At 40.0% G+C, this 22,686-nt stretch overlaps 1 protein-coding gene across 7 annotated transcripts in view; it reads right to left on the bottom strand.

Moving 5' to 3' along the window:
• The window catches only part of APBB2 (amyloid beta precursor protein binding family B member 2), a 149,645-nt gene that overhangs the window by 124,669 nt on the left and 2,290 nt on the right, over positions 1-22,686 (bottom strand). For 2 of the 7 annotated variants that reach the window (XM_065737114.1, XM_065737120.1), the window contains exon 2: positions 9,970-10,109. The exons of the other annotated variants lie outside the window; for them this stretch is intronic. The gene's annotated coding sequence lies outside the window, so the exon portion shown is untranslated. The remainder of the gene's footprint in view (positions 1-9,969; positions 10,110-22,686) is intronic. 7 annotated transcript variants of the gene reach the window in all.

Here is a 22,686-nt window from a genome sequence, read left to right as displayed (position 1 = left end):
GCCTTCCTCCTTAGCTTATGTTCTAAGTGTCTGTGTAAGAACTAATTCCTTTAAAAGCAAATCACTTCCAACTGAGAAGTTAGCAGCATATTTCTGCCAGCATTTTCATTCTGCTGGTGAGATTGTGCCAATATTCCTGCTTTTTAGCCTTACAGTTCAACAATTTCATACACAAACTGCTCTGTACTCAACCTAACACTGAGTTTATGTCACTGATAACCGATTGCTTAGAGTATACAGAAACCATATGGATATACTGAAAATCCCTGTATAGTTCTTATGGTTCCACACATAAAGATGGAAAAATACCTCTAAATGTGCAGTTACAATGAAAAGAGTGTGCATACACACAGTTCAGCTGTTGGGCCAGCTAAGAAACTGCAGGCTGCTTTAAGGGAAAAGAATAGAGCCTGGTTTAATTAACCACAGAAAACCCAGGCTAAGTCTTCAAGATAAATAAAGATAAGTGCCTGAACAGGGCTATTCATAAGAAACACCACACCAGTGTTTTGCTCCATTGTTGGGTTTGGATTTTAGGGTTGTATATCACCACCCACAAAGTCCGCTGAAAATGGAACTGAACACCAGCAATGGTCCCTCTGTGCTTCTGCTGGGTTTAAAAACAAATGACACAAGCCAGTTGTAGGCAGTGTGAAGGTTCTACAGCTATATATTTGCATAACAGAAATTTAGATTCCTCTAAAATTTGAGGTATTTTCAAAGTATTAGCATTTTGTTTTTGTGAACTACTTCTGTGAGCATCCATGAAGCAGAATAAGCTAGCCAGAGAAATAGATATATCAACTGCTATGGAAGGAGTAATTATGAAACATAGAAGTAGGTCCAGAATCTGTCACAGAGCCTACTGATCTGCAGGGAAACAAACTGGATTCAAGCACCTCTGAGAAGTATTCTTTCAATCACGTACCTTAGGTGCCCAGCTTCTTCAAGGCACAAGCAGGAGCACGGTCTTCCTTGCTTCTCAGCACCAACCTGATGAGTCAGACTGTTCTGTACTATCAGATAAGAACCAGCTTTTCAAAGTGAAGAGTCTGACAGCTAATCAGAGGAAATTCACCCCAGGGAACTGAACGCTTTGCTTCTCCAGGAATCATGAAACACATCCAGTTGCTTCTAGCATAAACGTCCAATTAGGCAGCAACCCACACTGCTAACAGAGCAGCCTAACTCTAGCAGCTTGCCTGAAAGGCATCACCACAAATGTCAGCATATACTGGTTTACACTGCTGTTGAGTAATGCCTTAAGAGTATGCTGCAGTTAATTGTCTTTGTATTAGAAACTGCAGAGCATAAAAACACCCATCAAAGACATACCTTGAAAAGGTAATAACCGTTTCTTCTAGACTGCTGATCACTGACAAAACTAAAGAGCTAGGAGCACAGCACAGGTATGCTGTCTGAATATTTTTGTTCACTGGGTTACCACAAAAAATGCAAAAGGCCTTCAGAAAACCCCTACCTAGACTCAGCCAGAAAAGCATACCACAGAAGCGCAGTTGTTCCACTAACAAAGCAGCCTTTGGGGTGGTTTTGTTTATGCACTGATTAAGCTGTTAGAAGCATTCAAAGGTACCCCACCTATATGGGAATGCATTCCTCAGAGCCTGAAAAAAAATAAAAAATAAAAAGTCCCTACTTTCATTAAAGACCTCTGAAACTAACAGAGAACATATTTCTTCCTAACATCTTTCATATAATTCCATTTGTGTTTCTGCAACTCAAACACACTGTTCAGGAGACTTAGCTTCCTCCTCATGTTAATCTAAATTTGATGACTATATCAGCTGGTTTTCCCCATTGAAACTCAAAATTTATAAAACAGTAAGGTTCAAATACCTTCAGGTACAGTGCTATTACATACTAGAGTCAAAATGTTGTCATATGCATATATTACAACTTCATTTGACACATAAAGATAGTATGGACTGAAAGCCTTGACAAGTGATTTCCCTTTTCTTTAAACCTATAAAGCCTTTCCTTTTAAACAGACATGTAAATGCAAAAAGGAGAGCTAACATCAGCTAATGTACAGGAGCACACATGCTGATTCTAGAGCACAGAGTCACATCCCCAGTGTAGCACCGAAAAAGACTGCTAAAGCTGCTTGGAGCCACCCAATCTGCAGCACAGTGCTTCTAGCCTGAACTCAACTACCTGAAACCAGCTCTGACCTCCTCTGCATCCATTGTGCAGTTGTGTGCAATGCTGATAATCCTCCCACAATAACAGAGAGTGGGTGGGCTGTGCAATGCAGGAAAAATTCCAGCAACACTTAGCTGAACAAGACAAAGTGCTCTCAAGCAGCACGTGCAGTCCTGCCCTGAAGTGTTTTACTTGAGTAGGTGCTGAGTACTGGTTCAGCAAGTACAATCTGTAAAATTCTAACTCCTATTTCAGTGTACCAGCCTCATGAAGTGAATCACATCCTTTTGCAAGTCTACTACTTGCAGGACTTCCTCTCATTCAGCATACACTATTATAACAGAACTTGAAGTTATGTTCTTTTTCCAGACATCTCCACACCTTCATCTATACTGCAACTTGTCACCTAATGCTAAATATGTGACATGGCAAGTTTTTCGAGCTCTGAAAAGAAAAGAAATAGCTACCCTAAGTGAACACCACCCAACTGTATGCAGAGGATCACAAATAAAAGCCAGAATCAATTTGATGCAGCACATCACATTTTCAATGCTTCTAAAGTAATTGACATTGACTGTCCAAAGAAAAGATGAATTAAATTAAGAAGAAAGTGGCTACTATCTTGGACAGCAACAGAAATAATGGGTCCACTCAGAATACTATATACAGAAACAAATTAAGACTTGGAAAATACTGGACCCACATGAATAGAATTATTGACTAACACTCAATCACCATTTGATCTCAGCAGCGTGCTCACATGCTGCTTGATAAACTTACCTGAAATAACACACATACTATTACCTGGGCTAATCTTCCAGTTGTTCCTCAAGTAAAGACATGAGAATGTCTTCTTTCAACTACTTCCTTTCTCTTACAAACTCAGCCTTCTCTCTGCACATGTAAATGCACATGTGAACATGTAGAAGAATAAGCAGGCACAGAAGTGCATTTTTATTTAAAAACAATGGCAGAAACATGAAATTTGATCACTATCACTGGAAAAAAAAAGTGATCATACTGAAGGTGTTGCTTTGTTTCTTGCTTGTTTTCTTGTTTGTTGGTGATGCTATTTTTTAACCGGCTACCATGCTTTCTTGTCTTTGCATAAAAACAAAAGTGGAAACAATACAAGAAAGGGTGTTTTTTTTTTTTTTTTTTTTTTTAACACTATTAACTTTAAGCCAGAACAGAAGCAGGAAACACAGGAAGTTTCACAGGAAAGCTAGCCAGTTTAATTTTATTGTTGGAAGCTACCCCAAATTTTCTATTAACATTTGAGCACAGAACAGTTATGACCCTTTAACGATTAAAGATTTATCAAATCAGACTTTCGCCATCCTGTTATCAAGATCACCACATTTACAGATTCTGCTCTGATGTGATATTTAATAAAACTGTAGAGCCTTGGTTCCTCAGAATAAGGACTACACATTTTGAGTTAATAAAAGCAATTGTCAATCATCAAAACCTAATATCAAACTGTGCACTCAAGAGAAGTTTAACTACAACACACAAAAACACTCAGAAAGTTGTATTTTATAGCATATACTTTTCAAACATGTAACTAAAGCTACTTAACCCCTACCCATCAGTTTTGGACCAGGGGATGGCAGTCAGCACATCAGGACCATGCTCCACACTGTGGGATGGACTGCACACTTTCATCTTTACTGCCTAGTGTTAATTCTAAACAGTGGCTTTTAAGAAAAATGAATAGGATATTCACACGTATATGAGAGGTGAACTAAAAATGAAAGGAAATAGAGTTCTCATGTCTGAGTCATCAGAGTTGGTGTATTTCTTGGCATGAAGCTTGGTAAGGAAGGAAAAGGAAGAAAGTCCTGAAATGAGATTGTAACACACCCAAGTTTTCAGTGCTTCTAGAGCAATTGACAAGCACTGGCCAAAGAAAAAAAAACAATTTAATTTCAGTTAAAATAATTTGTCCCTAATTCTTGTCACCAAGGCAAGACCTTGCCTTCATTCTTTGAGCTACCGTGATTATTAATGCAGATGTATTTTACAAAACAAAACAAATTCACAAAAGAACCCAAAAGAACTGGACAGCTCTAAGAATACCACCAAGAACTGCAACGTGAGTCCAAACTTTTCTGGTTACCACATCTAATGACCCTGGTGAGCCACAACACACAAACCATTTTTTAGAGCGGCTCTGACATTTTTGATATTTCCTGAAGCATTTGAACAAGGCACGCTCTGTGCTGCCTATTCAGTCGAAAGAGGATGGAAACAAGGACTGCCATCTGTGCCTTCCCAGGGGATGATCAGGTAGAGGGATGCAAACGCAGGAGATGAGCAAAGGTGAGAAAAATAAGGGCTAAATGCTCATGGTAGCTGAGTTTAGCAGCACTCTACCTCCAATACCACTGTGCTACAGAGCATTTCACAGATCAGTGCACTGAAGACAAGGCTGCGAGGGGGGAGAAACAAAGGGTAGTAACATCAGCAGATGACATGTTGATGTAAAGCAGTATCTGACAGGACTGTCACGAGTTCTTGGAGAATTAAGTGATATGGATGAACAAGGAATAAAACATCAATGAAATTCAGTATTAACAAATGTAAATTAATATACATTGAATGCTAACTTTTACATAAGTTATTAAACCTCTCAGGATTCTTAATTAAACCATAAATTCTAAAAAGGAACTCGGAATGGCTCAGCAAAAAAAATAAAATCAATGCTCAAATATGCAGCCATGGTTTTAAAACAAACAAAAAAACCTATCACACAAAATAAAACAGAACCACAAATTCCACACCTTTGCATGAACAGAATTGATGTGAACAATGAAGTTGTAATAACTGACTTCTCAAAAAATAAAAATTAAAAAAAAATGGCAGACTCATACAGAATAACCTGTTTTGTCAGCTACTTCAAAAGACACTACTAAACCCATTCCGGTTTCAGAAACAAGTAATATGTCTAGCTCTGGGAATGGACCCAGGAAAATGACCATACAGCCACAATCAGATCCTTAAAATGCAAGTTTTAGATGAGAGATAATCTGTGAGTTTATGCAGAGCACAGCCCATCAGAGCCTCCAATACCCATGCACATGGGAAGACAGCCCCACAAAAACAGTACCCAATAGCTGCCCATAATAATGCTGAATGCTGACTGATCACTGACTCACCTCTTACATAGCTCTAGAATTTGGACTTCAATGACATTTCGGTACATTTCCTATCTGGAGATTTGACAGATCTTTTTGGAAGCCATCTACTCAAACCGCAGAGGGTTTTTTTGTTACTCCACAGGGGATACAACAGAACCCTCTACATGAACTGCTGGAAGCTTCAACTGTTTTGAAAATTGAATACTAAGCTTTTGGGAATGTATGATTTCCTTACTAATTCTCTCAGTTCTGCACGTCCTGCTAAAGACATCTCGACCCTTTCACCTCAGAAAGTACATATTTAGAGTCATGTGCGGGCAAAGATCTGCTTTCTCGGAGAATTAATGTCCTGGCTTGAAGCTTAGATAAATCAATACCCCATGGATTAAAGCACTCCACCGATCTCTGGGAGGAGTCCATAAGAAACTCTATCTAACTGAAGAAAAAAAACTTTATGCCTTTTTCTGCCTTTCATAATTAAAAGAAAATATTATCGACTCTCAGTATGGAAAAATGAAGTTCTCTCTGAAGTCTGAGATTTGCTGAAACCATCAAGATTTGTTACATTCCTCATATGAACTTTGTATCTTTGTGCTTCACCAAGCACATCACTAAAGTCACTACTTCTCCAGCCTCCGCCTTTCTGGGATAGGAACCTTGCAATCTCCCAAGCTGCAGTTGCTGAGAGCTGTCAGACACAGGGCCACACAGAACCTGGACCCACAGAAGCCTCCTTTCTAGGAGCCCATGACAGCATCTGACTAAAGCAAGGCTCAGTAGCAGCTTCCTCAAAACATTCATTTTTCCACTCAAAGGAATCGTTAAAGAAAATTCTTGTTTTTCCTTATATAGTATTAATGTTCATGATAGGAAGTTTTAAATATCTGCCCCCCTAACCAAGGAGAGAACCAGTACTGTTGTTTAACTCACTGCTTTTCCAAGCTGTTCTCTTCTCCAGTGGGTAACTTCTTCCAGGTCATCAACATCCCACCTTTTTCACAGAATCTCCGTTTTTAAAAACCCCTTTGGTTTGAGACATAAGCTTGGGAAAAGTGTGGGCCTACCCATATTTTCTCACTACCGGACCCAGACATCGCCTCTTTACCAAAAGGAAGATGCTGACCAGTTTTTCTATATCTCCTGATACCAATTCCGTTGAGATTAAGCACTAAAGCATGCTGAAACTCTATGCTTTGGAAAAAAATCTCAATTATTCACCAAACTGCGAAGACAATCCATAGGGAGGAATATAATATCAATAAATAATTCACCCGCAACTATTTCAGTACAGACGGTAGAGAAGTGCAATACCATCAATACAACTGTGTGCATATATAAAATAGCTTGTAATTTCCTTCCTTCTTTCCTACTTGTTCCCACACAACAGTAAATTACCAGCACTCAACAGGTCTGCCTGGTTGGAAGACATGTCATCAGTGAAGATACAACTGAAAATCATCCACTGTTTCCTCTCAAAGCCCTTCAACTCCACTGCTTGCTGCTCCTCTCCACATTCACCTCTGGCCTGCATTAGATTTTGTTCCCTAACATAAGAATTCTTTAGACAACTCCTCGTAGAAAAAGGTGGCTTGTCTAGATCTAAATATTTCCAAGGTCTATCAAAGGCCATTTAAAACGTACAAGACTGGAGCAAAATAAAGATTTGACAGGAACAGTTTGAGTGTACAAAGATCTATTTCCTAAAAACAGCTATCTGTAATCAAACATAAAATGCAGTTGCTTTTCACATAAATCTAAGATGAATGGACTGTTGATGAAAACAGCAATCCTTTCAGCTCAATTCTAACTCTTTCAGAACAGCCCTAGGCCTGTCCTCAGGATGCAGGTGCCATTGGACTTGTACTGAATGAAAAACAAAGAGCAGGCACTTGCAAAATGAGGGTACAAAAGCAGGATATTCAGTCCAAGGAGAAAATCTACCCGTCAGCTGTAATGAAAGGCTATGCTTGCAGGAAGCAGGGCAATGGGAAACCAAATAGGACATCAATGGGAAAAGAGGTATCTGACAACTATTCAATGTTTCACTGAAGAAGCATCTTGGGAGAGGGAAAAAAATAAAGGAAGAATGAAGAAAAGCACTAAAAATATGAAATCCCATTCAACATAAGGGCCCAAGACACGGGCATATCCACTCCATTGCAACAGGGTGAACTTACACAACTGCCTGGGGCAGGTGCTAGGAACCAACACTCCTGCTCAGTTACAAGACACGTTGTGGAGGCTGGTTTCCATTGGAAATTGTTAATAGCAGGGATTTATTAGGTGCACTTTCGTATAAGGATAAGTTAAAAACAGAGGGCTTATCCCTGCTGTGCTTGTATGCCTTAATCAAAACAAAACCAAAGCCTAGAGGAGTTTCATTTATTAATCTCACTGCAATCATATTTGGATAGTCTAACTGCTCAGATTATTCCAGTGATTCAACTGCACTGCAATACAAATAAAGATATCTGTACAAAGCGGACTGCAAAGAACTGAAAATTAAGACCTAATTAACTATACATTTGAGCATCATTGCCCTCTATTAGAGTACGGAAAACTGAAGGCAACATGCTATTATACATCATGTGCTATTATTCACTTAAGTGTCTAAATTACAGAGTTTGGGAGACAGTAGTTACAAGCTTATTAAAAAGCCATTTAGTTCACCATATAATACGCAGACTCTTTTAGAGACTGAAATAGGAAACATAAAAGCAGCATGTGAATAGCAAGTCTCAATGAGAAATTATTTCTGCTGCCATAATGACAGATTTCCCCTCCAGAATTCTGTTTCCCTTATCACACTGAGCCACAGCAGGCACTAGAGAAGTATTTCTGGAGTGTGATTCATGCACTTCACATTTGCTTTCTTCAAAAATTTGGAAAAAAAAAAAAAAGCATGCTGAGTACGAACTGTGAGAGGTGTTCACAACTGCTCAGACAGCTGTATGAAATTGCTGATGTAAACTAAATAAGGATGAAGTTAAAAGACCTGAATAATGCGAGTTTAGTCTGAATTTTTAGACCAGAAATAAAGAAACCTCTACATGGGCGAGAGCACTGATACAAGTTGGGTTATATAGAAGCATAGAACATCCTTGGATGTGCCTATAGATGTGGGGATAAAAATCAATTTAATGCATGCAGCGTATGCTATGGATGGCTTTGGCACAGTTTGCTTAGATCCAAAGATGCTGGGCAGCCATCGATCACATGGCCCTTCATGAATTCCTGCTGATGTTTCACACACAGCTATCGCCTTTTGTATTTCTTTCTTATCCTTTTCACCTTGTGCCTAATTGATTACAAGCTCCGCTAACACTGGAATTTGTTCAGCTTGACGGCATGCTGAGCAAGAAGGGAGTACAGGGGATGAGTTGTGGCTGAGCAGTCAGTCCCAAGGTAGGCAGCAGCATCCTGCCAATCCCACCATTGGCACAGAGCAAGGACAGGGACCAGTGCTGAGCCTGATGGACAGACACCCCATGCCCATCCACACTTCAATGCCCCTGCATGGACCAGTCACTTCTAAATAAAACCATTCCTGCCCTGCAAATGCCTACTTCTGAAACACAAATTCAAGGCTTTATCCACTCAGCATTTCAGAAGCCATTTAATCTCAGAAATAGTTTTCTGAACACTCCCTTCCTCTTCCCCCAAAGGACTTCACAGAGCATTAGGAAGAGCAAAGAAAACTTTCTTTCAGAATTTAAAGTACTTCTAAATAGGAATATATAATCAAAACAAGCTAAAAATATTTAAAAGAACCCCTAAACTGTGGTTTGATTCATGTGAAAGGATTTATGAGCCTTTATCATAGAAACCACAGCTGCTAAGTTAAAACAGCGTCTTATGTTCCACTTCTCTTCATTATTCCTTCAGCAGCAATTCACATTAACCACAGCGTAACTTTTATCTTAACAGTTGATAAGAGTTTTTGAAGTACTCATTTATATAACTTCTGTTTGAGTCAAGAAGGCTGTTACCATCTCCACATTCAACAGAGATAAACTGCAGCCACCCCAAGATTGCACAGTACAAAAGTAATGCAAGCAACCCCTCTCCCACACTATTTTAATTACTCAATATACGTGTCCTCAGCAGCACTAAACAGAAAGGAGCCTTTCTTCTACAGTCAAGCATGCCACACAATGTTTTTGTAACAGTATGAGTTTATCACCACCAGTAACTAATACATGTGCATGTATCACACGTTTATAAATATAGCTCATTAGTTTGCTATTACATTAAAACACCTTCCAGTGTCACTCTCTCTGGCACTCTCCAGGTGCCATGTCATTGTCCCTGCCATGTCTGGCTCAAAAGGCAGAAACAGGTGATAAGAATTGTACCACTTTCATAATGTTCTCCACTGCTCTAAGTATGATGCACATTATTCTTCGTTTCACTTCTCTTCACATTCTGAAGTTTTGCATTAAGGAGAGTAAAGTAGTTGGAATGGAGCATCTCAATATTAATGTTTTCCAAGAGTTGAACAGAAAACTAATGAAAAGTGGTTGTCCTTAGCCACAAACATTTTTTTGGATCCCATTTAAGCATGCTGATGTATCACAATGTTGACCAAACTTCTAACTGTGCATACTTGAGGGAATCAGGTACATAAAAGAAAAAAAGTCTTCCACACTACCTTGAAACATACACTTTCAAGAAAATCCCTTCATTTCAACATGAAGAGCCACAGTTCAGTGCAGTGCCAGCAGCAGCACTCCAGACCACTGAATCTGCCTGAGTAGCCAGTGAGCTGCTGGGCTTCACCTTCCTCACCAACCAAAGGAATTGCTGATGGGGAAAAAAATAACCATTAAACATGTAAGCAACTTTAAGAGGGGCTAGAAAGCTATTTTCTATGCAGCTTTTTCTGACAGGGATTCTAAGTCATTTACAAAGTCTTCTTTCATCTTTTAAGATCTACGTCAGGAGCTGAAGTGAAGAACCACCCAGATCAATTCCAGTTCTCCCCACTCCTGGATGCTCCACAATCTTCAGTGATACATCCACTGACACATCAGTTACTACCTACATGAGCAACCACTCCTTTGCAGCAGGCATTTGCACTCAAGAAATCTCTCCAGAGGCTACGGAAAATGATGGCTGGGGACGCCTACGTCTCCACTCCTGCTACAACTCAGTAAGGAAAGACAGATGCATATCTATTTTACTGTCAACTGCACAGCATTACTCAAGCCACATCCCCCCACCTTTTACCCCAAATGCATCAGCACATTACCAAATACTTAATATATGCAGGAATCCTTACATAAATGAGACATTGGAACATGCCTCAAATTCCTCTGCACTGCCAATTCAAGCAGATCCTATTGTGATTAAGCACAGCATAGCTATGCAGGGAGTGGAGATGGGCACCTTCACAGCATAGATCCACATGTCCACATCCCTTTGTTCAGATGCCTTGTAACAGGTGATGTGAGTGCCTCAGTAGCATAATCTTTTTCACTGCTCATTAAATATCAGTTTTCAACAATATTGTGAAACATTTTTAACATTAAGTGTTTTTCTAAACATAAAAGTCTCCCCAAACAACAGTAGGAATACTACACAAGTCAGGGAGTTTGATACAAGCAGAAGATTTCAAAAACTGAAACAAAGGGCATTTAACAGCAACCCCAAATTACTTGTTTACAAAAATAAAACATAGAATTAAAAAGAATAAAAATTAGAGCATCAGCCAGCCTAAACTTTCCTATCCATTTGAATTTGGAGGGGAAAACTTGTACAGCTGGAATGCTTTCATTAATCTTTCCTTGTATTTCTGGTCACACCAGAACACAAGCAGTGCTACTGAAGGTCACCCATGCAAGGGAGATATTCTGTCATGATCACAGTCAAGTAGTATGTCTGGGCAGAAAAGCCTCAGATACACTGCAGGCTTAGGCTTTTCTTGGCAGAAAGCACAGTCTGCAAAGGGAGCTGGAAGGGAGATGGTTATGGTCCAACTCAAAACCAAAGATGAGCATAGAGACAAAATGCAGCCATGCCAGTGCCTTGCTCTGTGCCACAACTTCTTTGCCTGCATTTCAATAAACACAAAGCTATTGGTAATATTCCACAGCCATGCTCCTGCTTTCAGCACTGAATGTCTCCATTGTGGCAGCTGTGCTGCATCACACACACCACAGTCAGTGCACAGCTGCGAGACAGGAGTCCAAAAACAGCTCCCCCTTCACAACATAAAACAGCCCCTTTGGGGGAAAGACAGTACAGTCTATAAATCCTGTTGTAGAGGTGGGAAAAGGACACACATTCACGTGAACAAAGTGATGTGCTTTTGAAAAATGAGCCAGGCCTGACATGCATCAGAGGGAAATATTTCAGCCCATCTATCCCACCAGCATCAGTGGAAAAAGAAGCTGTCCACAAAACAAAGTCCTTACAGGCATTAAGAAAATACTTAAAAGCAAGGCAGAAGAATTACACCTTGCTAGGTAAAATAAACAAGCTCTTTTTTGTCAAGGTAAAACCATTTTCCCAGACCATTAAAATCCCTGTGGTAACTTACCAGCAACATCCCAAACCGTTGGGACCCATAGGTCTGAGGATGTTGGAAACAGCATCTTTCACAGAACTAAGCTTGCTCAGTCCCATGGTTAAGTCATGGCCATAAGTGACCACAGGTAAATCCTGTCACTGCAGCACTCCTCCCAGCCAGCCCTATCTTACCCAGACTTCATATTACCTTAGAAGTAACACAGTAGGGACCATTAGCAATGGCCATTAACCCCTTACTTTACAGAAGAAAAATGTATTTCCTATACTACTATTACTACTTCAAGCCCTAATTAGTGTTTGAATAAAGACCTGATGAACTCAACATATGTATCCTAACTCACATATCAGAGTTAAAGAAAGTCACTTACTCTGGCATAGCCTACCTATGCATAAACTTAGTCCCTTGGGCTTTCAATTACTCTTTCCTCCAATGTTTGATTCAAAACCCTACATATTACATTCTCATTTCTTCTGTAAACACAATGTCACACCTTCAACCCATCAGAGCTGCTGCCATTTAGTGAAATAAATCACTTTCTGCACAAGTTTGTGTTCTATTAGAAATAGCAAAGAATGAAAACTCAGCACTTCAATGTGTAAGGCAGAAGTTTAAAAACTGTTCTGAGGTACAACAAACAAAACCACACAACAACCAACCATGGAACACTGAAAACTCACAATTTCACTACAGACAGGGCTGATGTGCAAGTGGAGAACAAATAACATGTTGAGGTCACACAAGCAAACACAAGCTTTTGCTAGACCTTCTCACTGAATAATCTGAAATCATAGTAATTTACTAAGAAATGGAAATTGAGTTAGTGTTTCCCCTCCCAAAAGAAAAAATACATATATAAAACCCACATTTTTTTAACAGAATGCATGCACTGATTTCTCTTTGCTGTACAATACCTAGAGCAATGATATTCCAACCACTTCCCTTCACCTGTCCAAACAGCTGCTGAAAATCCAAACAGCATAGTAACATACAACCTGCATCCAACATTTTAGTTCGATGCCTTAAAGCAGCTAAAAAAAATCCCTATCTTCCCATGAGTGCTTTGGGGGAACTCTATTGTGATGCAGTTCAGGTTCAGGAAGGAAACAGGAGTCACCCACGGGTCCACCACCAGCTGCCTCCTGGGAGCTGAGCAAGGCAGGTAGGCAGTGAGGCAGTTTTAGCTTTGGCTGACCACTTCTAATCCCATTTCTGCAAGCTGTTCGGTCCCTGTAAGCTTTTATTTGTGGAGGTCACACCACTGAGCAAGCTAGCTGCAATAGTTACAATGCATCACGCAAGTGCTGAGACTTCTTCAGGGAGAGACTGAGGACAGCATAACTGAAGAGAACCATGATCCTACAATGGACTACAACCCAGATCATTTCCCTTCTGGTATTTTCTGTTTTTATGATTTCTGGTGCAACGGAAAAATGGTGGCAAGCCACCTCCAATTCTCTGCAGAACAGTTTTTCCATTTTGTCCTGAGGCGTAATGGCCACAGAAGGCACCCAGTGGAAGACACAGCTGGGAGAGCACACAGCATCTATCTGTATCATGACACATAGGGTGCAGTAAGAGAAGAGCCACAATGAGACTTGCTCTTTTCCTCTTCTCCTCTACAGTTGCCTATCATTTCTGAAAAGAAACAGATGCCTGACATCATGTGAAATAGTATAAAAAGAGTAACCAGTTTGGGAGAACAGATATCAAAAGTGAAATTAATGTGAATAAACCTATATGACAGCAGGAAAACCTAAAAATTCCTGTTGGCAAGCCATTTCTTTGCTGTGTATTTAAAGTATTTAATTAAAGATGTTAACTCCATGTTAACACTGTGAACAATTTGCTCCTTATCTTTGTCTATGAGGAAAAAAAAAAAGGTGTTTTCAACACAACTTGTTATACTATGAAACACACAATAGCACAGAGGTGTTTTAAGACTGCTCCTGCTCAGAAGCAAGAAAGCAATAACAATTCAACTTCTGAAGCCATTCCTGTGTCCCTCAACAACACAGAATAAGGTTTCCCAATAGGGACATTGGGCTTTGTTTCAACACATGGTCCCATCAGAGAGGATCAGATCACTACTGTTATTTCAGTATAATGGTTAACCTCATTAATGTTCTGTGGCCACTCCCTAGCACCAACCTGCTCCAGCTACATTGCTCTCAACTTGCAAAGCTGAGAGGTTCTCCCCAGCTGGAGTTCCTTTACAGTTACTTTAAGTAACTGTTTTGCTTTAAGTCTAAACATTTTATTGAGCTTAAAATGATAACGTGGTGCCTTTGAAGCAGTTACGACTCACAACTATGCAAACGTTCATTTCAACAGCACAGGTAATTTTACCAATTTCCATACACTATGCAAATACTTTCTGTATCATACCATAGCTTCTCTATAGGAGCCAAGCTTTAACACATGTACTGCTCTGCTTGAAAAAAGGATTCTTTCATGAAAAGCTTTTAAGAAAGGCAGAAACGCTTCTCAGCCCCAAGCCTGCCACATTCAGATGACATCTTGTTGGAAAATGCTGGGTTTTGTTTTCATTTTTATCATCCAGCTGTGCCTGTTTCACGAGCTTTACACTGCACCTCTCAAGACCTTCTAAAACTTCCTGCTGTGCTGTGAAAGCATTTGAGTAGTTAATAAAAGTTACAGACACCTCTATATTAGGAATTCCCAGGAAAATGTAAAGCAGCATAGCTTGAAATTCCTAGACCTTCAATTTCTGAGAAACAATTCAGATTCATTCTCAACTTTAGATACTTCTAGAATCTTCCAAGACCAGTCCAGGCCTTAAAACAAATACAGATATATTTAAATATATATACAGACGCACACAGAACACTTTTAGGGGGGCTTATAATGTACTTGGTACAGAACATGCCTTCCCAATGTTTTATAGTGTAGCTTTATCTCAAGGTTAGCAACTGGTTCTGTGTGCCAAAGTTTGGCTTATTTCACTCCTGAGCCTTGCAGCCCATTTCATCATCCAATTCCTTTGTGTAATTAAAATTAATCTATTTATATGCTAGCTGCTGTCTCCACCTGAGCTCAATGGCAAATACTCTTCCCAAGCCAGTGTTTGGGAACATCAATACCTTCATTTTGGAGTCAAAGGGTACACCTATCACAATGCACTATCCTTAGAGTATCTTTGTCATTTTTGAAGCCTAAGTTTAGCTTAATCCGTTCTCCTATTTGTTCCACAATTTCCACACCTCCTCCTGCAAGGAAGTTTCTTATCCCATCATAGTGTTTACCTACACCAAAAACATTTTCCTGTAATCTCATTTTGAAGAACTACCCCAAAGCTGTGAAAGTCCAATTTCACTATGTCTCCTGTACTGATCCCACACTATCCACTCCTGGTTTTACAGCTGGCGTGTTCCATGTATTAGTAGTCTTATTTTAAACCTTGGCACGGGCAGAACTTAAATAATCCATGGATTTAAAGCATCCTTGGCACTTACTGAGATGAGCCTTAACAGCTTGCTGGGAGTGACAGGATTTATCAGGTCAAAAATTAAGGAGTTACAAGCCCAAATCTCAGATTTATAGCACGAGCTCATGTTTCTTAAATTAAGTCCTAATGTGAGCTGGAATATTGTCAACCAGCTCCACTGTTATTTTTTCCAGGCCTCTATTTACACTTCCAGATTGTTCAGAAGCACAGGAGTAGGCCAAATCCCTCAAAGTGAATCTTTTTGCCTGGGTTATCCATCTGCAAATGGATCTTCAATGTGGCACAGATGTAGCCACAAGAACTCAAGAAAGAATCCAAGCTTTAAATTTAGGAAAATAACCATTTTACTTAACACATTCACAAAAACTGGAGTGAGCATTAGGGAGAACATCAGTTATATAAAAACTATAGCATCTGTGGCTACCCACTGGCTGTCCAACCCAGAACATGGGCACTGGGAGAACCACCCAGACATGCCTGTGTTTCACAGCCAGGATGTGGCAGTGCAGATGATCCTCAACACAGGTCAGGAAACAGATAAAATGTGACTCCCACCTGAGGTACAAAAGCATCAGTGATACTCTGAGGTTCCCATCACTCTTATTCTGCATTGTCTCCAAGTCTCCAATATCCCTAGAAGCCTAAAAATTCACCCCCTTTGATCACTGTTCCCAAAATATGGACACCCAGGCCAGGTTGAATGTGGTTCAGGGCTAACTGATCTAGTGGGTGACAACGCTACCCATGGCAGTGGGTTGGAACTAGATGATCTCTAAGGTCTCCCCCAACCTAAGCCATTCTGTGATTTTGTGGTTACTTTCAATTCATTGAATGTCCTCCTGTCAGGCTTATATTTATAAGATATAAGTTATATAAGTTATACACACTGCCAGAGTGCACAGACCCATCTTCCAGGAGCACTTATGTGGCTGCCCTGATGATCCACACCCACGGTTATCTCATTACGTTATATCTCACAGGTTCTCAAGAGAGACCTGTTGGCCTCTAAAAGCCCAAAAACCTACACCAACCTGCTTCCTGAGTATTGTTTTGATGTACAGAATATACTGATTGTTAAGCTTAGTTGTTGGGTTTTTTTTGTTTTTTTTTTTTTGTAAATCTATCCTTGTATCAAAGGGAAATATATAGGAGAATATACTGAAAATAAAAGTTGAGAAGTAACAAGAATTGGCAGAAAATGCAGTTGGATAAACACTGATGTAACAGCATCTAAAAATTATAAAAATAAGGTTAGAACACATTGATACAGCCAAGCACTGTTTGTTAGCAGCTCTTGCACATGTTTAAGTAACAGCACATGTTTAAAGCAAATACTGTCTTGTCACCAAGTTATTTTAATCTCCTTGGGTAGTCATCTCATCAGCCCACAAACTTATATAACAATAAATCCAATCTCAAGTATTTCTGAGGAACAAAGATTGAATATTTGAAGTTATTTTGCTTTTTAATGCTTCTGTTTTCACATACACATCTCTTCAAATATTTTTCTTATATCTGATGGATTTTTAAGCTAAGAGACTTCAAATTCCTCAAAAACATCTTACTTGCCAGAATACACAAAGATTTCCACATCCAGAAGCATTAGCTAAACCCCTCCCTATATTAATGGTCTGACATTGTTTCACTGTTTTCCAGAAATGTAGTGAAAATGCAAAACATACAAAAACAAAGAAAAAAACAAAAAACACAAAAAAAACCCACATGCAAGCAGGTTCTCATTGGACTTTAAAAACATGATTTACTTTCCAGACACACAGCTCTCATCACCTTTCAGATTTAAACAACATAATCTTCACAATGTTTCCCATCTTCTTTTAGCCATCAGTATACATGCCATTTTAATTGTATTTTTAAGCTGATCTTCATATCTACACCACTAACATCAAAATAAAATTTAATTTCCTGAAGGGCAAAGTTCAGTTCATAATGTTTTTATTTCCTCTCAAGTTTCACAGCTTAGTAAGAATTTAACTATAAGTAATGAAGAGCAAGATTTCATTTTGTTAGCCTGGATTGGTGTGTGAAAGAAAATCTTGGTGGGATTTGCGTTTTGTAGAAGCACACACCTTCTGCACATTGCTACCTTGTGAAGTTAACACATCCCTGAGTGTGTTTTCAACTCCTCAGCATCTCTAACAGGCAAAGAGGCTTCCATCCTGCAGCCACTGGGATCCATCCCGCTCCCATCCCAGCAATGGCAAGGACAGCACCAATGGTTGTTGAGGCTCTTTTTTAGAGAAAACAGCAATTGGCTTTTATATAACTCTTCTTTGAATTATTTTTCAACATTCTAAGAAAAAGGGTCACCAGAATTTAACTCTGTCCTAACACACTTCAACAGAGACATGAAAATCTTTTACGCCTGTGCTTCTTTCTTCTTGACCAGGATCAGCCCAGTGTTGCATTTGACAAGAATTCCCTACAACAAAACAGTGGGCACCATCTTCAGCTTAATCCGTTCTCCTGGATGTTCCACCTAACAAAGAACAGATCTCCCACCATCATCTCACACCCCACTCCAGCAGCTGTCCACGAACAGACTTCAAATTGTGATTCAGTTACATGTTAACACTGAAGTGCCTACCAGCTCTGCCTTCTGCAAAAAACTGGAGCTGACATAGCACTCTGGGAAGATTAGGGGATTAACACCCAATACATTCTTCCAGCTCCACTGGAAACTACAGGGCTTGCAGGAGCTCTGTTGTTATTCCCTGGTGGTGGATGGGGAAGGCTGAACAATCAGCAAAACCTTTTTCCTCTTTCAAGAGTATGGCCCTACAACTACGCAGGTGCCACGGAAACTACATCCAGGGCACACAGAATACTTGGTAAGGCTATGTGACTGCACAGTGCTGAAGATTTTGTGAGCACTATGCATGCCACAATCAGCTAGGTTTCCTACTGCATTTACTTTCAGACAAACCTTTCTGTAAGTTTGCATATCATGCCCTATGTGTATATATATCTTCCTATCATGTAAATAACCTAATTAAACTACCTTTCCATTATGCTGCGTTTAGATCTCAGTTTAATCAGGATAGCGTTGAATTCTCCTTATGAGAAAACACCTCCTCCTTATTCCTCTGCCTTGTGATTTCCTTTCATCTTCCACAACCACACAATTCCATATCTTGCTGGGAAACATCTTTTCCTGACAATAATCCTCTTTGCAAACAGAATTAACAAGGTAAATGCAAACACTGTAGCAATGAATTAGTTGTCATATTTACCCAAGCGACTGCTTCCAGTTCCTGATAATGAAATTCTGTGTTGAATACATAGGGCGGCTTAATGTCAGGCTCCTGCTTTTCTAAATTAGGCAGCTGGCCAGTGAGCACCAGCAGCACCTCCCTCCATCCCATTTGAGAAATTACACTTAAGAGGTTTCCAATAAAGGCAGAACTAATTTGTGCCAGTGTTAGTCACACCAAGTTACTGTAGTTCAGTGACTGGAGTGCATTCTACCCTGAAAATGCTACAAAGAAGCTATATGTTTCCACAAATACACAAATATACAAATAGGGATCAACAAAAATATAGGGAAAGTGGCTTATTCTGTTCAAATAAGTTGATTCATAAAGGTAAAGAACATTTTGTGCCTGCCAGTTTCTCTCCCTTTGAAATCTGTCCTTTACACACAATAATTATACCAGGAAACCTCTCCCCATAGCCAACAAACGAATACAAGAAAAATTAGTTCTAACTAATACAGTCCTGCACAAACCACATTGTAGTGCCTGTAACAAGCCTGGGGGTGTTTTTTAAACGAGTGTTCTACACTGGATATCTGCAAAAGTTTAGAAATGTTCTTTTTGCTCTCTCTGAAAATTAAACTGTGCTTGCATTAAAAGGAAGAAAAAAACCCCACACCCTTCAACAAAGAAACTAAACATTGCAGAACTGCTTAAAAGCATATCATAGCCAAGCATGCCTGATGCTTTCAAAACAAGGGTTTTCCCAAGGGCAAGCAGAGCTGATGCTTGTCTGATGGGATGCATTACCTAGGGTGCAACACAACCCAGCATGGAAGACGAAGGAAAGAAATAAAGATTTCTAAAGGAAAAAAAGAAAGAAAGAAAGAAAAAGACAGACAAACAGTAAGAGCAAGATGACCAAATCAGAAGGTTACGACTTTATTTTGGCATAGTTACAGAGGGACACTACTGAGATTTCAGCAGAGGTTTTTAAATCCTGAAGTCCAAAAGATTAAGCCGTCAAGAAGAAGCCTGACATAAGTTTGTTGAGGAGTACTTTAGCAGCAGCAGCACTACGCATAAGGCAAAATAAACCAGAATTATGGGCGTTGGCTAGCCTGCATTGAGATCAGAAGTGAAAACCTGCACATTTTGTAGCTAACCTTTCTCTGTCACACAGCATTATTCTTACTGTACTATTACTAAAGCTAACAGTTTACATTCATGGAGAAATACCCAAGAGTAAACCATGTCTGACTCCATTTATCTCAGACTGCGTTAGATTTCTATCAACTGCAGCATACAGACTACTGATAAAAAGCAGAAATCTGCATCTTTTTAATCATGCTAACTGTTATGCAGACCACTTTAAAAGGCACTAATCAGCGTTATATAAGACACAGCATTTCTTCAGCAGAAAAGAAGAACCTGAACATTTACTCAAGCAAATGGCACATTTTCAGGGGAGACAGAAGCTCAGCACATTTCAGTTTAAAAAAAAAAGAAAATCCATGTGACCAAAGGAGACAGAACTTAGAGGTCCACCTTAGATCTTCAACTAAAATGAGCCTGATTTTTTTTTTTTTTTTGTTCTGAACACACCGAAGACTCATACATTTCAGCAGCAGCCTGCAGATTTGCAAGGTCTGGAACTTTCAAAGTTCTTTAAAGGGGCCAAACACAGACAAGGTGTAGCCACTTGCTTCAGCACACATGGATTTCCAAAAGGACTTCAAATTCCCTTCCCCAAAAGGTGAGGAAACTAAGCTAAAGAGGTAAGGGGAAAGGTCCTGGATGGACAAATAAGAGGACTGAAAAATTGAAACAGGGTAAGGATAAGGGTACTCAGTCTCTTCTGGCAGTGACCAGGAGTCAGCAGTGAAGTTCAGCAGCCATCTGCGCTCAGACCTCAGCTCTGTGACACTCGTCTGAGACCAGGAAAGGGACTGAGCAGTGGGCTAAGGAAGGCTGCTGATAAAACAGCTTTTTGTGTAGTAAGGAGAGAACATGAGGAATTCCAGACAATCCTGTGAGACTGAGTTGTGTACTAACAAATAAACACCCCTAGTGGCAGAAGATGTACAAGGTACAACCATGACTTCACACAACTAATGGACTCCAATGTGATCACATACCAGCACAACACCTTCATGTTACAAATTCATATATCCAGGAAACTACCTGAGTAGCAATTCAGAAAGTTAACAAAATGTTACAACTCAAAACAAAGCATGGTTATGCCACTACATAACACCAAAGCTCACCTACATGTTGAAACCTAAGAGTTTCTAAATGAAGGAGACCAGATAAGAACAAAGAGTATGAGGAAAATCTCACACAACCAGAAGCAGGCTTATCAACACACAGCACTCCTGACCAAAGGCCACGGTGCCTGCAATAAGGTCCCAGGGGTCTGCAGATGCATCAGATAAGTATTTGGGATAGAGAGCCACTGGACATTCTGAGAAAGGCAGAGGGTATACCCAGCTCCAGCAATTCAAAGCTGAGAACAACCAGAGCCTCTTAGAACACATACAGAGGAGCTTCTGCATAAGGTCGTCCTGTTCCTATTTTTCCCTGCAGGAGAACATATTTTTTAAAAAGGGCAACTAAAGCAGAATACCACACAGAGCATTCCCAGATGTATCCCCTGCTTCTTAAAGCTCTGAGGACAACAATGCTCTACTCAGATCTATGACAAGGACAGGGTAACAGGCCCAGTGGTGCTGGGGTGCTCCCACAAGGCACGGAGCCCATCAGCCCATGGAGCAGTTCAGATGTGAAACAGGAGGTTGGCACAAAGATCTCTGCTTTTGGATGGGTGGCAGATACGAAGATTATACAGCAAAAAACACCCTCACCCTCAGGAAGGGGGTTTGGAGGAGCCAGAAGAACCCTACCTCTATACAGAAGATGCATATGTCCCAGGGTCTCCTGCTTCCCACAAAAGGGATGCAAGTCATAGGAGCACATCATAAACACACCCATCTTTACTCCTCCTCAATGAATTTTTATTTCAGTGGGCTACAAATTAGCCAAAAGTATAAGCCAGCCTGCAAGAGCTCTTCTCTGCAATGGCACGAGGTCACTTTCTGTCATAGCTGACAGGAAGGGAAGGAGAGCATGCAGAAGCATCCAGAGGCATCTCAGAGGTGCTGCTCAGAGGCAAGGCCAGCTGGGCATCCTGTGGCAGCATCACGTCGTGTGCGGCCATTGCAGTGGACAAATCTTTGGTTGGATCCACTGCAGCTGCTCTTCCATTTTTATGTTTGTTACGTCTTCTGAAAGCTGTCATGTCTGAGAGTCATAGGATCTAGTGCATAGTATCTGCAGCTGGTTGTATTTTGTGTTGCACACACAATATTTTTAGAATGGCCTACAGACTTCTGAACAAGTGGAACTGTTCTAACCACCACTCAAGATAACTCTCAGCTGTTCAGCAAAACAGCAAATGAAACAAATCCCAGACACAATGACATACACTAGACCTATCTTCAAATTACTTCACATTTCATTCCTCCCAGTCCTCCAGCTACAGCACAGTTTAGAGCCCTACTCTCAGTACACACCATCTGGATCTGCTGCCCCTTTCAGTTTCTGTTTTTGAGAATTTATGAATTACTTCAACTAATAAAAATATTTTCTAAAGTTTATTTTTTAACCTGAAGGATAAGCTCAAATATATAGGGACTAAAAAATAATCCCTTTTTGCACAGTTTTGATGTAAAAAAAAAAAAAGTTTTGACATGATTAGATATTGAGATATTGCTCTAAGTCAACACTTAGCATTTTGGAGAAAAAAAAAAAAGCCCAAACTTGCAAAAATATCTCAGAAAGCAGCCACTAAGCACACTGCAATGCTTTCTAAGCAGTGATACAATCCATAAAGCAAGCATTTTATTTTAATGTCATTTCTGAATGTCAGATTTTTAAAATAAGAAACACTGGCACAGAAAATCTATATCCAGTTAGCACAGGCGTACAGAAAAGGTTTCCTGAGTCACCAAGTCTCTCTTAATACCACAGCCAAGCACATGACAAACTTCCTTGACACATCTTTAAGAGGCAGTCAGGGGTCCTGCTTCCATTCCTTTCATTTGAAGGTTGTTCCAGAACCTCACTCCATTTAGGGAAGAAACTGTCTAAATTCCTGCTTAAGTTTATTCA

Source organism: Cyrtonyx montezumae, unplaced genomic scaffold (assembly GCF_038088225.1).
Source record: "Cyrtonyx montezumae isolate F1298 unplaced genomic scaffold, pur_monq_1.0 scaffold_2, whole genome shotgun sequence".
Lineage (NCBI taxonomy): Eukaryota > Metazoa > Chordata > Aves > Galliformes > Odontophoridae > Cyrtonyx > Cyrtonyx montezumae.
The sequence above is the reverse complement of the archived record's forward strand: the minus strand, read 5'-3'. Positions and strand labels throughout refer to the sequence as shown.